The sequence below is a fragment of the Trachinotus anak genome, unplaced genomic scaffold, assembly GCF_046630095.1.
Source record: "Trachinotus anak isolate AG129_WGS33_773 ecotype Australia unplaced genomic scaffold, CSIRO_AGI_Tana_v1 ptg000034l, whole genome shotgun sequence".
NCBI classification, from domain to species: Eukaryota; Metazoa; Chordata; class Actinopteri; order Carangiformes; family Carangidae; genus Trachinotus; species Trachinotus anak.
Genome location: NW_027273885.1, coordinates 7,556,029 through 7,572,500, shown reverse-complemented (window position 1 = coordinate 7,572,500; position 16,472 = coordinate 7,556,029). Strand labels below are relative to the sequence as shown.

General features: G+C 39.5%; 2 protein-coding genes across 3 annotated transcripts in view; both read left to right on the top strand.

Moving 5' to 3' along the window:
* Positions 1-16,472, top strand: part of lsamp (limbic system associated membrane protein) — a 509,337-nt gene that overhangs the window by 272,033 nt on the left and 220,832 nt on the right. The gene's annotated exons all lie outside the window — the stretch shown is intronic.
* LOC139614355 (apolipoprotein A-I-like) overlaps positions 10,437-16,472 on the top strand; it is a 385,012-nt gene continuing 378,976 nt past the window's right edge. The window contains exon 1 of the mRNA XM_071471512.1: positions 10,437-10,443. The gene's annotated coding sequence lies outside the window, so the exon portion shown is untranslated. The remainder of the gene's footprint in view (positions 10,444-16,472) is intronic.

Below are 16,472 nucleotides of genomic sequence, written 5' to 3'. Positions count from 1 at the left end.
TGTGAGGAAAACAAAGTGTTGGCAGCTGACAGCAAATGGGGTGAAATCCTGGCCGCAAAAGGCCATGTTCCTGTCATTTAGAAAAGTAAATAAATAAAATAGGAACATGCAGAATATTCCGATTTTCTGTATAGATGGATAGATAGATAGATAGACAGATAGACCGTGTTCACACTTGACTTTAAGATCTGATCACACCAATCACAAGTACAGGACTGAATCCAACAGAGATGCATTGAGGATGCATTGAGATCCGATCACTCAGATCACATTCAAAGGTGGCCTTGGCTGCATATGATCACGCTTTCATTTGGTAGTGTGAATGTGATTGTGTCCTAGTCCAAATTTAATAACAAATAACAATTTAATAACAAATTGAAATTTCGAAAAAACCTATAGAGATATAACACGAGTGTGTCAAACATCTGAGGTGATTTGGTTGGCCTGGAACACATCAAGGAATAGAACCAGTCTGTGTTGTTTTGATTTCTTCTTCTTTTAATTTCCAGTAGACTAGACATGAGAAGTGCCTTGCTCCCTACCACCGGTTATGAACATTAACAACATATGGACTTTGCAAATGGAAATGATGCACATGCCAAGGAGGTTATGTTTTCACCCATGTCTGTTTATCTGTCAAAAGGATTATGCAAAAAGGACTGCACTGATTTGCTCTGAGCCGGGAAGAACCCATTAAACTCTGAAGCAGATCTGGATAATTTAAAGATAATGATAATAATAATAATAAATTTTATTTATAGAGCACTTTTCATACTAGAGATGTAGTTCAAAGTGCTTTACAATAAGATTTACCAGGAATTGGATTTTTTTTTTTTTTTTTTTTGGCTGAAGTGTGGCTTATGTTGTGTGACATTGGCCTTGGCGGAGGTCTGCGCTCTCTAAGTGCCCTTGTAGTTAGGATATAGAGCAGGTAAGTGAGATCGTGCTGGCTTAGTGTGTACTTAGAGTTGTCCACTTATGATTTGATCACCCAGGACACATGCTAATGCCAGGTATGAATAGAGAAACAGATGGATAGATTTTAACCATGTCTCCCCATAAAAAACTCCCTCATTTAACTAATATTTGAGACATTTAGATCACTATGAATCACTTGTGCATTGCCAGCCTCTTGTTTATTCACGGTAATGTACATGCAGAATTACAATGAGCTTTTAAAGATGTAACTCCTTTACTCCATTACTCCATTAAGCTCTACTCCTTAGACTTTGCAAACTATAGAGGCTTTTCATGACTCAATAGTTGGAGGGCAAATTAACTGGGGCGATGACTCCTGGCACAGTGTAATCCAGTGTTGCTTGCTCTTATAGGTACAGTTCATATTCTCACTCACCCCAGCTCTCTCTTTCTCCATGTCTCTCAGAAGTGTTAAATGTTTTATTAAGATTAGATTATGGAATGGATATGATACAATTAACTGTTGCACCCTACCCACAGCTACAAGTGAAACTTGTAGCTGTGGGTAGAGGTGCAACAGCAGCTTATTAGCATTATCATTCACTTGTTGAGTCATTCTGCATTATACAAACATTTGCAGTGCTCATTAACTTTAATGTGATATGTCTGACAGACATTCCAATGATTACCAATACCCTCATGCAGGAGGAAGAGTTGATTATATTCAAATGTTCTATTATCACTAAATCCACTTTGAATGCATGGTTTTGCACTTCTGATATAGTTACATTTCCACCAGAGAAACTTCAGTCACACTGCAGATCTTCCAGCTCTGACCAACAAGGAGATGGGACGTCATAAGGAAAATGACATTACGACATTCTTGCAGTCTATTGGGGAGAATTGCATTTCCTCAGATAATTCACATATATCAATGAATTCATCTGCATAATTAAAAATAGAAATAAGAAGTGTTATAATTTATTTTGTGTGTGCCATCGTTGTCACTTACTGGTTCCTATAGGACTCCTCTGATGTGTCATTCAGCGAAAACACTGGCACAGGGCTGCTGCATTTCAGCTATTAACATGTATATATATATATGTATATATATACAAACAAACTAAAAATCAATCACACAAATAAGATCTTGCACAGGGTTTTTATGTAATGACGGAAAATAAACTACATACAGAAATTCATCCGTGAGTGAAGCTTTAATGGATACTGGTACTCAGCTCATACAAGATAACACCACCATAAAACACTGCACCACAGTCCTATGGATCCTAATTTAAAATACATTATTTGACTGCTAAAATTGCTTTGGGATATTAAAACAGCTCACATCTTTGCCCTACTCTTAGGTTACATGGTGACCTTTCGTGCCTTATGAATGAGAGCTATTGATAACCTTGGAAACACTGCAGTCATCAAGAAAGAAATCAATGTCTGATTTAAGCGTGGGATTATAGGTGATTAGCATCCATTGAACCAGTGCAGGTTGATTAAAACGATTTGTGTTGAGGACTCCTAACAAGCTGTTAGGTTGCCCCTTTGCTTTATAGCAGAGCTAAATCCGTTCATTCCACATGTACAGTATACAGTACCTCTAGAGCCAGGCCAGAAAAAGGCCAGACATTAGGACATAAATAGTTAAAGAAAATGAAATTAAAGCAAAAAATAAGACTTTTTAAGGTCTGTATTTCTCCTGAGAGGACCCACTGTCTCACTTTTGAAAAAAACTCCCTTTTCTGCACTCTAAAGGCTGACAGATGTGTGTGTTGGATGCTGGAAGTGCAAACAACACACCAGCAGGTTATTCACATTTGCAGGATGTCTTTCCACTGATAGAAACCTTGTGCTTTTAAATCTTTCATGAACCAAATCTAAAAACAGTTTCCTTTTTTTTTTCCATTATATCATCTATGAAACCTTTCACAGCGTTTCTTGATGTTGCACAAATTCACAGTGACTAAAAAAACAATTTGGTAAGGCTATCAAGGAGCTTGCCATGACACTATCTCAGTGCACAAAGTGTGTGTGTGTGTGTGTGTGTGTGTGTGTGTCTACAGTCCCTTTAAGGCACAAACATAATATAGTGGCCTGTTATCCATCACAACTTGCTGACAGAGCCTCAGAGGAAGAGTGTTTTCAAAGTTGACAAGTGAAAGGCGGTATTCTCACTGGTGCCTCAGCTTAACTTCAGGGGGTAAATGGAGCTTCTTAGAGAATGTGGTTTTGTCTGTGTGAGACTGTGAGTGTGTAGTGTATATACAACAAAGTGAGGAGTGTATTGATAGATTGACCCATTCACTGGACAGTTAGAAACAGCAGAGTGTCTGCTCCAGGCAGTTCCCTCCCGCTGTTTATCCACTTCCCTATGAAACATCCTCTCCTCTCCTCCCCTCTCCTCTCCTCTCCTCTCCTACCACAGTCTCCTCTCACAATCTCCTCTGGGCTTTAAACAGACTCTGCCTTGAGGTGCACTTGTTGGTATTGGATGCTTGCCTCTGGGCATAGCTTTGGAAGAGAAAGTGGCTGCATGATGTTCTCAGGTTTCCAATAAAACAAGCGAGTACAGAGGCAGGAATGGGTTTCCTCTCGCTTCTGAGAGAAGAATGTCTAAATCTGTGCTGACACAAGATGCTGTCTGAAATTGGAAAACAACAGAAAGAAGTTGGATTATTGGTAGGAACTAGGATTTGAGGTTACAGCTGCAGAGTCCTCAATATAGGCGACAAAACTTATTTTGCTTTCTCAAATAACCAAAAAATTACATATTTTTTTCTTTTTTTTTTTTTTAAATCAGTGGAACTTTTACCTGGAACACCACACACACACACACACACACACATTTTAGAGAGGACATAACCCTAGAGTAAAGTATTTGGTAAAGTGAGGTGTACAGATCGTCAGGGGACAGATAGAGACACAGGAATATGTCAGCACTTTAGCTGTGACGTTGCAACTACTTGGATGCACTCGGTTGGTCATCCTATGTCTTTGTGTAACGGTTCATGGCAGACACTGACCTGCCAGGCTGTAAGAGGCCACAGTTTGCCACATCAGTGCTGTTCCCAACTGTCCCTTAGGAGTCCTCACAGTCTCTGCGCTACATTGTGTACAAGCTCCCAGCTGTACTTCCCTCACTGTAGTTGCACAGACCAACTGTAATTTTATTTTTTCGGATACATGAGCACGTCACATAGCCTGCAAGTTTCAGGTCAGAGTGTTGTGTGCGTAGTGCCTGTGTGCCAGATACACGCTATATTTCATATTTGCTGTATGTCTGAGCAAGAGTGTAATTTCAGCTGGAGGTGGGGGAGACGTGTCCCCCTTACTTTTCAAAATCCTATTTTTTTTTTAAATTTTATTCTTTTTTAATGGAAGTCTTCATGAACATTCAAATCTTTCTGCCCAGCCACCATAGTCCTGATAAGAGAAGTTGATGCAGAGCGTGGGTTTTGCTTCTCAGGCTACATACAGACTAACCTGCCTTCCTGGTTAAGGTTGTTATGCATCCACATTGGTGGTGAATCTGAATTTGTCAACACACCATCATCACATCTGACTTTGTCCTTCTCCTCCTGGCCTCATAACACTGGCTTTAGGGCACAGGGTTTTTTTTTTTTAGGGGATGGGAATATACTGTTATTATCTCCCAAATGACATTAAACCAAAAGCCGAACTACTCTAAAAAGAGTTGTACAAGTGTATGGGGAGAGCTGAAACTGTATTTGGTAATTCAATAATGTACTTATGTCTAATTCTATGGTTTTCAGTAATGTGTCAATAACCACTATTGCAGAGGGAAGTTTCTGCAAAGATTGAATACACAAGATTAACCTGTGGCAGCATTCTCATACAAATGGGGTCAAACTTGTTTTGAATGTGCACCTTCAGTAAATTTGCTTCATACACACACAAGTCTGAAAGAGGCCAGAGCCTGAGCAGCAATTGGACTGACCCACTCAGACTCAGGTGTGAAGAGGTGGAGAGTGTAGCTGCTCTCAAACAGGCACTGATTGAAGTCAAGGAGCAAGGGTTTCTTTCTTTGTCCCCCTTCTTCACTCTGGTTGCATTTTGCCTGCTCCTCACTGTGAACCTCTCTCGACATAATGTTGCATTAAGAATTAGAATTTGACATTTTTTGGCTCCACTTTCCTTTTACCTCTTCCTGTTTCACTTGTCCCGTTTAAAAGAAACACAGATGGAAGACACAGTAGAAAATCCCTTTTTCCTGTTGGAAAATATAGGTGCCAGGTTTTGACAAATGCATGGAATAATAAAGTCAAATTCTGCTTCATTGATTTTTATACTGTCCATCTTGAGTCCAACAATGTTATGGGAGTTACAAATGCAGATGCCTCCATACAGGACACAGGAGGTCACTGAATTATGCTGGCCTTTAGCCTACAGTCATCAGATCTCAACCAAGCTGAAACTGAGGACTTTTGGTTGTAATCTTTGACACTATCAGAATAACATTGCAGGTCAATGTAATTTGATATAATTTGTTGGACATAAATATATTTGATAGAGCAAATGAGCAACTCAATCTGCCATCGTATTGTATGGTCATTTGCCTGGATTTTATCCTGCAGAGAGTTGGAAATCACCCACTGTCTGTTACCTCTGGAATATAGCCTCTTTCTCTTATAAAGGGTCTATTTGTAAGTTTTCTCTGCCACCAAATGCGGTTTCATTGCCGGGAGTGTGTGGTGGTGATTGTCTAGGCCATTTTTGCGTTGACAAGACAAGCAGTTATAATACACGCTCGAAGCAGCGCTACATCCTCAGGGCAGGTTGGAGGCTACAGTGAGTCGCTATCGGAAGTTGACAAGACGGGCTGGGGCTAGCTGGTTAGCGTGCTAACTTCAGTAGAAGAAAAGACGTGGGACGAGAGTTAACATTGGTGTTGTTTTCCACAGCTGGAGACAGTTCTTGGCGACTAAAGGAATGATGTTTGATTATGTAGCAATAGTAAAATGTACAAATAGCTTAACTTAAACAGATATTATGCTTACGGTTTTGGCAGTCATTTATAATTTATACTTCCTCGTCCACCATGTGCATGATCTCACTTTCTCTGTCTGCGTCATCCTCTCAGTGCAATTTGCAAAGAGCAAGAGGCGGAGAGGACTCCAACTCTCCAGCAGCTGTCATCTGCCACTCAGATCACAGCCCTCCTAAAACAAAAAGAAAGAATAAAACAAATGGCTGTGTTTCAAACAAGCAACAAATCTCACTTATTCTATATAAAGCAACCTTTTTTTCTCTTTTTTCTTTTTTTTTTGTTCCTTTGTCCTGTCTTTTCCGTTTTTGTCATTTTGAATTGCAGCTCTGACAGAAGTGAAATCATCAGGTTGCCAAGTTGGCTGGACATGGACAGCATGGGGTGCTTTGATCTGGATTTTCTTTCATAGGCACACACATATGGTCACACACACATACGCGGTGCACAAGCCACGGACCAGCTCAGATGAAACAGTTTTTGAGTTTGAGATTTTCAGTGTTATGGCTGGTGACAGCCACACACATGATAGGGGTGCAGAGAACTAGGATGTATGCCAGTCTGATCACAGAATGATTTTTTTGTGCTCATGCTGCTACTCAGTTAAGCAGCAGTGCCCTAAAATGCACCTCTTTTAGCTTTCTGGCTCCACTGATGCACAACATCCTTTATGCTTTCACTGCAACACTTTACACATAGTTATAGATATAAAGGCTGCAATAATATGGGCAGATAAGCAACTTCATGCATGACCATGCGAAGCAATGCTCGGTTGAAGGTTAGAAGAGGGAGCTGGGGGTTTTGTTCATGGCTCACCGTGTGTGCATGTGTGAATATGAAGGTGTGTGTGTGTTATCCTACAGTGCAGAGCATTCCTCGAGATATTTTATATAGTGATGCCCTCAGTCAACTTGCTTGTTTAAATAAAGGTTTCAAGGTCTCAGAATTCAGCTCTTTGTAATTCAAGGCCTATGCGTTGGATGGATTAATTGCCTAACTGATATGTTAATCTAGATAATCCTAAAAGTCAATTGAGGTAATATGGCCCTTGTTTGCCTTTTATGTAACCTAGTTACTGTTGTTTATGTAAGCATGGCAGCTGTGTATGTGTTTAGTCATGAGTGAACCCTGCCTCTGTGCAGATGGTGCATTCAGTTGTTTTCAGGTGCTTGATATTCCAGGTGTTCTAAGCCTACACAAAGACAAATTCCCATGGATTGCATGGCTTTATTATGGGTAGTGCAGTGCAATCTTAAAGCTCATACCATATAATTAACATGAAAATTAAAAATTTATTTTTTTTATTTTTTTGCAGACTTGTCTTTCATCTATGTCATTTAAGGATTCTCATACATTATTGTGTCACAAACCCTTGGAGATACATTATTCTATTTTTTTTCATGCCATGCCAAATTATCCCTTGGCTAAGATCTTACATCACAGACAACAGCATAGGCAACATCCCGCCATTGTTTTAATAAAACCCACTGAAAAACAACCATCAATCAGGCCCTTATACATTAACATAAATATGCTTCTACAGTTTCAACTCTGAAATGCCTGGTTTGGATGCCAATTAATCTATGATACCTAGCCAAATAGCTTTACCAATAGCCAGCCACCACATAGAGCCATTCCAATGACAAATGTCCAGCATCGGGTAATTTATGTGTGGAGGCCAGCATCAGACTGTCAGGCCCATTCTGCTGCATCGTCTCCACAACGTCCTGCTAGGGTCATTTAGTATTTATCGCCTGACCTGGCTCCTTTATGGCTGCACTCTGCTTAATGGACCAAAAGAGAGCTGCAGCTCAGTTAACCCCACCCTACACCCCCGCCCCTAAAATGATGCATATTATGATTCTGCTCAGGTACTGTGAAATTCAGACTAATAATTTTACAACCTGGGATTCTGAGTTATCCAAATTCATTTAAAGATTTGTGGACCACCCACCTAGGTGTTTACCCTGGTTGTAGGGCTTCTCAGAACTGTGTAGGTGAGCACAGATTAAATTTGATTGATCATTGATCATTGACCCTGCTTGTTGGCATGGTTGTACTTGTTATGGAGGGACAACTTACAGTGTAAACACTATCATTACTACAAGGAATTTGGTGGCGTCGCGTTTCCCAGCATAGCACCAGGCTACAGCCTCAGCAGAGGTCTAATCAGCCTGCTGACAAAAACTGTGTGGGTGTGCAGGACCACTCCCTCTATATCATAACAATGCAATGGCCCCACAAAATACAGCCTCCAGAATAACAATAATAAAGTTGAATCAGCACAACACAAAGAGAACATTATAACCTTCATGAGGGTAGGATTTATTTCAGGACTGTTGTATTAAGCTCTAACGCAGTTCAAATTCAGATATTAAGGTTACAATTTCAAATCACAATAGCATAATCTTTTTTTCCTCATTGTCTGATTGTCTAATCCTGTTTTGAAATTCCACTGAGCAATACAAGCATTATTATACTTTTAAAAAATTGTATTTACTGTCACTGTGCTTTTCAGCTGGCGAAGGGCCTGATATGACAAAATAAGACATATGAATTCAACTGTGTTTTAAAAATATATCGTGTCCTATGTGTCTAGGGAGAAAACATATATTAACATGCGCTTTTGCACCCAAAAGCTTTGCACATTTCAAACTCTTGCTTCAGATGGAGTACAGAATATATATATTTTTTTTTTCTTAAATAAATTCACATCATATTCCAGTGTAAAAAAATTCAAATCCAACACGTGCCTAAAGCATGCTGCTACTCAATAAAGATATAGCCCCGTGGTTAAAATTACTAGGTGATGGCCCTGTGACTAACACCACCCCACCCCCACACACTGCATCTACGATCCTCTTTTGACTCCTGAAGAAAGTGTTGCCATCAGGCTTCCAGTCACCATGATGTATTTATCTCTGGCTCTCCACTCATGACTGATGCTTTTCCATTAGCATGGTGCAGGGAGACAGGAGAGGATTTTAAATCACAAGTGCTAGCTTGAATGACCAATATCTGAATAAATCCCCCCCCCCCCCCCCCCCCCCCCCCCCCACACACACACACACACACACACACACACACACACACACACCCCAACCAAATCCACCCCCTTCCCATCTCTCCTGCTCTCCACTTTCCCCACATCTCTGTTACTTATCCATCCCTTCATTTTCATGACCCTCCTCTCCTCTATCTCTTTATCAACCCTGTTGCAGCCCTCACTCTGTCTCCCCTGCGCCATCCTGCCCTCTGTCTAGCCTAAACAGTGCCTGCTCAGTGCCTTGATAATCCCCTGAGCTCTCTTCTAAATGGCTGACTAGTCCAGCACTGTACCCTGAAAGACTTAGCATTATTGAATGAAGTGTGGTAAACGCCGTCGCTGGGGAAAATTAATGCCATATCGTATCACTCTCGCCCTTCATCTCCTCCCATGTGTTCAGGCTGACTATTGTCTTTATTGAAGGATTGAAGGTGAAGACTGATATTCCTTATTTCTATTCATCTGCCAGTGGGGCCGGCCGAGTGTAGTCAAACGCAATACAGAGCTGTCACTTTTGATCAGCATGATAGAGATGGTTCAGAGCTTTTTTTTGGCTTGTGTGTGCTCTCTCTTCAAATGACACTTTATGGAAAGTCATTTCCATTCATTTTGTGTTTGCCAGGCATTTAAGATGGGGAGTGAGACTTCACAGGAGCACTAATAACAACCACAAAGAACGGGAACATTCATTGTGAAGAACCAAGATGAAAGGATGTTAAATAAAAATTAATCATTACATCCTGCAAGGTGCACCAATACAGTCCTTTGATGATTCACATTAAAGAACACACTTCATGAACAGTAAGCCTTTCTTTTTATGACACATCTTGTCCACAAAACAACATTTGAATTCATTTAATAGCTGTATTAGCCATTCTACAGTTTTATAATGGGTTTTCAGGAAAAGGAAACACATCCTTAAAAGGGTGCTTTCTAAAATGTTCTAAAAAATTGTTTTGTTTTGTTTTTTTTTTAAATGCCACAGACAAACAAAGTATAAACTTTACATCACCAAAATGTTTCCCTCTGGGACAATGTCTTTTTTTATTCACTGGAATTAAAGCCCACAAGTGTCCATTCAATGGCCACACACTGCTTTCATTCATTATTTGGCATAATACACAAAATTTATTGTGTATAGGAGCTGTTCAGAAAGTTCAGGACAAAAGAGAATAGTAAGAAGTAAATGTGTGGTAAAACTTTTCATTCTTCCTCTGTTCAGTGAATTTTCACACCAGTCAATGACTTCCCAGGTCAGAACAGAGAGTTGAAAATAAAACACCTTTGACAATTGCACATTGCAACATCGCCAGTTAAATGGAGAATGAGTAGAGCCCTTACCTACCCAGCCCATGTGTGCTTTCAGTCTCCATGCTAATTTATCTCCTACTGAAGAATCCTGCAGATTTGTTCGAGCCAAGTTAGGTCTTGTTAGGGAAATAAATGAGACTCCAGTCACCAGTAACTATGGGAACAAGCCCACGTGTTACAGCAGGCACCACATCAGCTGAGTCTAAGCAGCTCATCAATGAGAAGAGGAAAGGACCTGGAAGACTTGGGAATTGATTAAACATCAAGATGTATCATCTAGCTGAGATTAGCATTTTTTACTATGTATCACCGCAGGCCAGAGTTATTTAGTCATTTTCAGTGATGCCATTTCTTTCTAAATCCAACAATCAGCCATTCACTCTCTGCCCAGACTCAGACTGCCTCTATGATTGATCCTACACACACTGTTCATTGCCAGTTCATGAAATTAGCTCTGTGTGTGTGTGTGTGTGTGTGTGTGTGTGTGTTTGTGTGTGTGTGTGTGTGTATGTGTGTCTCCCCGAAAACTGTCATTTCCTGTGTTATTGACATAGTATTGATTGTTTAATGTGTTCATTTGTTCTGTTTATTTAACAGGAAATGACTATGAAAAGCAAGATGGGCTATCTGCACAAATTCTTACATTTAGTTTCTCTTAAACATCCTCTCACCCCACTGCAATAAAACATTAGCAGGTACTCTCCACCATTGTTATTACTGCTGTGTAAAGGTGTTATATTACAACCAGTAATTTTGCTTTGCAATATTAGTGCACTACTACCACATGGTAGTCAGCATGTGGTCTGTTTGAAACCTGTGCTCATCAGAGCCAAGCGATGTCGTATTATTGTGAATCACTGCCTCATCAGTGCATATATTTAAGGAAACACCTCAGGTGCTGACAATAGCTTCTATTAGACAGCAACCCTTTGATTTCTCTCTCTTTTTTTTTCTTTTTTTCTTTCTTTCTGTCTTTCTTTCCAAACAAAGATCTACTGTAATTGCTTTTGTGTGTACTCCCTTGAATCCTTTGTATGAAGATGCTTATACTCTTGCAACTGAATCTGAACTCATCGGTGCACACAGTCTGACTTGCATAACTGCATTCATGTGGATGCCTAAGCTACATATTGTTCCTTCAATTTTCCACCACTGTGGTCAAACATTTCATTCAGTGGGGCGCTACACTGTGCAATTTCAAATTATCACAGTTTAAGCAGCCACAATTTCTTTCTGTCTCGCAGCAAAGGCACCTAATGTAATAATAATTAGATGAAAAAAAAAAAAAAATTCTTTTTCCAAAGCAAAGCTTACCTGAAGCTCATGGCTCATATCCTCCTTCCTTCTCTTGTACCACACTGGCTCTGTCCTGGCCAGAGACTGCAACAGACAGAGCTAATGTGATGATTCTTATAACTAAGAGTTAAAAAAAAAGCTTTTCAATTCACTAATTTTCCTTTATAATAGGTGTATCATTTCATCTTGGAATAATCTTCTTAAATAGATATGTCTTTTTAGACAACCCGCCCCACACCTTTATACAGACACTTTGATTGCAGGGTGAGTAATGCAAGATCTTGAGAGGGTAATTGCTTGTGATGGTGATGAATGCTGTTTCTGTATGTCTGCTTGGTTCACAACTGGCTCTCACCTCAAACAGAAGCATCCTTTAACAAGAGAAGAGTCAGAACAGTAAAGGAACAGGGAAAAAAAAAGGACAGAAACACATAGAAATCAGCATCAACAAAGTTTCTCAGCAACCCCAACACTGCATGTAAGATCGCTGTTTGGCTGTGTGACAAGACACCTTTTTGTGTCTACACTGAAGAAGACACCCTTTTGATCATTTATAAGAGATAAGTGTTAGAGGTGTTGTTGCCAGTGCCAGTGACAGATCCAATGTGAGGATGGAAGAAGAAAGAGCCTGCATCACATTTTGTGAATAAGAATCACACCCACCTGGGACAACCGCCCACTCCTTTTTTTTTTTTTTTTTTTTTCTCCCTGAATTGATGTACATAAATACACAGTAGGTGCTGAATTCTGTTGGTTTCGAAATAGGGCCACATGTTACAGTCTATTCATAATAATGTTTGGTGAAAACAAAGTAATTCTAAGGATCTCTTTTCTGCAACAGTACAGTTAATTCCCCTTCAGCTGCACCCTGGAAACATCCATATGAGATGAGCTGTGGAAATGTCCCCATTTGAGCTGTATTCAGAAATCTCTTTGTTCCTCTCCATTGGGTTCCAGCCTAACCCAGCATTGCTATGAATAGAACATCTGATGGTGATGTAAAGTACCATTGTGCATGTGTGTGTGTGTTTGTGTTATGTGGGCACATGATATACTACATGTGGTGTTTTGATCATTTTCTTCCTTATTATGAATTTAAGATCAAAACAAACACTGTCCTACAAAATCCTGGTTAAAAACAGCTACAAGAACATTTCTTTGGAAAAAAAAAAAAAAAAAAAAGATGGCTCACATTAGGGCAATTTATGTGTTTTATGCTATGCAGTGTGCCAAGTCAATACCACTTAAGTTATTAATAAACTTTATAGTTTAACACCTGGCGTTTTTGCTGGAAATTAATTATTCTTTGCTGCTCTAAAACAGTAGCTAGTTCTACTGTGCAGCCACTGGCAACTGCTGTTTTAGAGCGATGAAGAAGAATCGATTTCCAGTGAACAGTGTAACTGTAGTCCTTAGAAAGAAGAAACAAATGGTTTCTGGACATATCTAGTTACAATATTAACCTGATGGTTAAGGTTATGGAATGATTGTGGTCATGGTTAAAAATAAATAAATACATAAAAAAACAGCACTGACTGTTTAGGAAATGGGTGAAACAGTGAACAATGGAACAACTTTCTTTATTGCTTGTTAATGTGTTTTGGTACACTTGCTGAATTGACTGATACTGTATTTGTTGTTAGAAGGACAGTCTTAGGTTTATGTCATTTAAATGAAATATTTTCGGACTATTTTTTGGACAAAACAACACATTTCAAAATATCACCGCTCCCTCCTTTCATTCAATGTTTGATAAGTTAAATCATTAATCAATGACAAAAATAAACAAATAGAATTTATTTGCAGCCCTAAACTAATCTGTACTATGCTCTGGTGTCAAATGAAGAGAGCGGCAGACCACTATCACTACCTTTCACTGACATCCTGGATGAGGTTCTTTGTGTGTGAGTTTCTGTGTGTGGATAGAATCTGAGGATAAAATTAAACTGCAATTATCTCCACGGGGTAATGAGATGATTCGCATAACATGTATGCTAATCAAGATGTATAGTGGGTGTTCTTTTCCCTCTTGTCTTCATTGTTCGTGTGCTGCTGCCATTATGGATTCATTAGGTGCTACCCTGTTTTGGCTGGGCTTGTGAGGTTTGTAAGGTTCACTAATCTAATGACAGAGGAGTACACGCTCCTGACTCCTGTGCCAATAGAGGTCGTGTACTTACATAGATCAAGATAACAAGGCTCTGACTCTGTGTGTGTATGTGTGCTTGTTTGTGTGTGTGAGCGTTTTCACTATCCCTGTAGTTATGTGTATGTGTGAGTGCATGTGTCTTTTAGTGTGTACATGGCTTTGTCAATTTTTCATTGATGTGCCCTGATCTTTGTGCAGAGAGGGAGGTATAGAGGCTACTGTTCATCGTTGTGCCCTTGTAATTACTTTATAGGACCATTGGGCTGCTGCGTCTTTTAATTGGGGAGCTTAAAGATAAAGCCAATTCTACTTTTTTCCTGTTTACGCAAGCTTGGCCAGTAAAACAGTAATAGACTGTTTTTGCAGTTTGCATTTCCACACAAGCAGTAAAACAACAGTTAATTAAACAATCTTGGTAATTTTGCTGTCCTTTAGTTCCCTCCTGAAATAAATGATCCATGTAATGATTCTGCATGCTTTAGCTAACATGGAGTCACTCTGGAATTAAAGTATAGTAAATATTTCATCTTAAAAATCACTGAATGAGTTGAACCCTGTCCACAGCGCATTTACAACCACTTTCAATTACACAACAAAAACCTCTCTCGCCGAATGATAAGACCACAATCAGTGTCTTTGAAAGGCCAAGATAAGACCTGAATAGAGATTAGAGGTGGGCAAGGTTAATGTGAAGGGGCCAGGATGTACTTATGCTAGGCAAGAGGGTAATTGAGCTCTCGTGAACCGGCGATAAAGCAACTTTTAATCTCTCTCAACTGCTTTTTAATGCAATCTGGAAATCCCTGTGGATTGTCAAGAGAAGTTGAGCTCTCCTTGCCATGGAAATGAAAGGGAAATAGATGTGGGCATCACCCTCAGCCCTGACCATCCCCTCACAGCCCCCTCTGTCTCAAGGTCAGAGTTGTAACAGCATCTCTCCAATGGCAAGAGGATGAGATGTGGCCAACAAAGTATTCATGATTTGCTATTTAAAATTTTATGATGCAATTTGGGAAGCCTTGCACAGGACTTGCAACAGCCACTTGGCGCAAGAAGAGCCATCTTAATTGAGAAGAAATTAATCCACTCTGACATTCACAACAAACTTCCAGATTAAAGATTAATGATGAAATAATGCTTGTATCAGATTAATCTAATAATCAAATGATTAAATTTGGATGATTCCTTCTTTTGGTTTTGATGGCATAATCAAAGAGACATCATCCACTTTTTGCCACTTAAAGAAAAGTAATTATATAATAAGGACAGAGCTGCAGATGGAGGTCACACTGTGTTCTGATTCATTCTTAACACTTCCTTTGATTAAACTTTTTATAAAAGCTTTTTTTAATATATAAAACAAAACAATGTGGAATTACAGCAAAGATGATGATCACAAAGGTTTTCACTGCAAAGAAAAACAATATACTTTGTTGTATACACCTATATTATATTGTACATATGGTTTCTTATGTGAGGATAAAGGCCTCTGTCCATTAAGTTTATATACTGACACACCAGCGGTCCATAATTCAGCTACTGTTTAATAGTTATATATGTGTGTTTCTCAGTAGGTCATCATAAGAATGCCCCCTAATACATTATGTTGCCATTGTCCTTGCTATACCAAATTAATAAGTTTGGCATTTAAAATGTTCATGCATGTATTTATACAATAGAAAATACATATTGCAGTTATCGATAAATGCAACAAAACCAGTCACTGATGCAATAACAGTAAAAACAGTCAAATCTGAACACGGACATAATTCATATATTGTACGTTCTATATGACCCTTTCTGAGGATATCCAATTTCCATTGCCCATTGCAAATACATAAACCATGAACCTGCTTTGACGCCACAGAAAAGAAACCACCCTAGCTATGACTGCAGAACTGAGAATCACCACCTTTTTAAGTTACCCTCACTATCAAAGTAATGTATTGCTAGTTGCCAGTGTATGCAATGGTGCATAGTAAAAAGAAACGGCTAATAGCTAGCTCAGCAAGTCTAGTTTTACAAAGTGTAAACAAATGAAGGCCTCTGTGTATATTTAGCTTAAGTACAGCTAGCTGTCACTTTTCTCCCGTGTTAACTTCTCTTTAAGTCTCTAAAGACCATTCTGTGTTTTGACAATGTTTGTGTTTGTACACATGGTCAAGGCTCATTCCTAATACATCCTATTATTGTGCATTATACATTTTCTTCCGAATCAACATTAACTTCCAAAACTGAGAGTCCTGCTTCTTGGATATTTATTGCAGGAAGCTGTCAGCGAGCTGTCAAGCTGGAAGCGACCACACCACACCAGCAAGGGCAGAATATGTACATTTATCACATCCCGTAGGAAAGCTGCAGACAAATGTGAGTCAGAGTCATTAGAAGCAATTTAAGAGTAAGACTCTGAATCTGAGCAAAGTCTTTATTACTTCTGAATATTACACGCAACACAATGCAGCCTTAATGGAATCCGTTGACACGCACCGCACTGGCTAAACGGATTACTCTCCTCTTGTCTCGCCCACCAGCACTCACCACTGGCATCCCTGGCAACAAGCTGACTCAGGAGCGCTCCAGTTGTGAACTTTCCACGGAGACTTCAATAACTGCAATTTATTATGTGGCAGTAAAGAAACAGGGCCGGCTTTTTTTTTTTTCTTCTGTCTCTCCTTCTGCCTCATTTTTCTTACCTCCTGTCTTGCTGCGTCCCTACTCTGTTGTCACACTCGTTC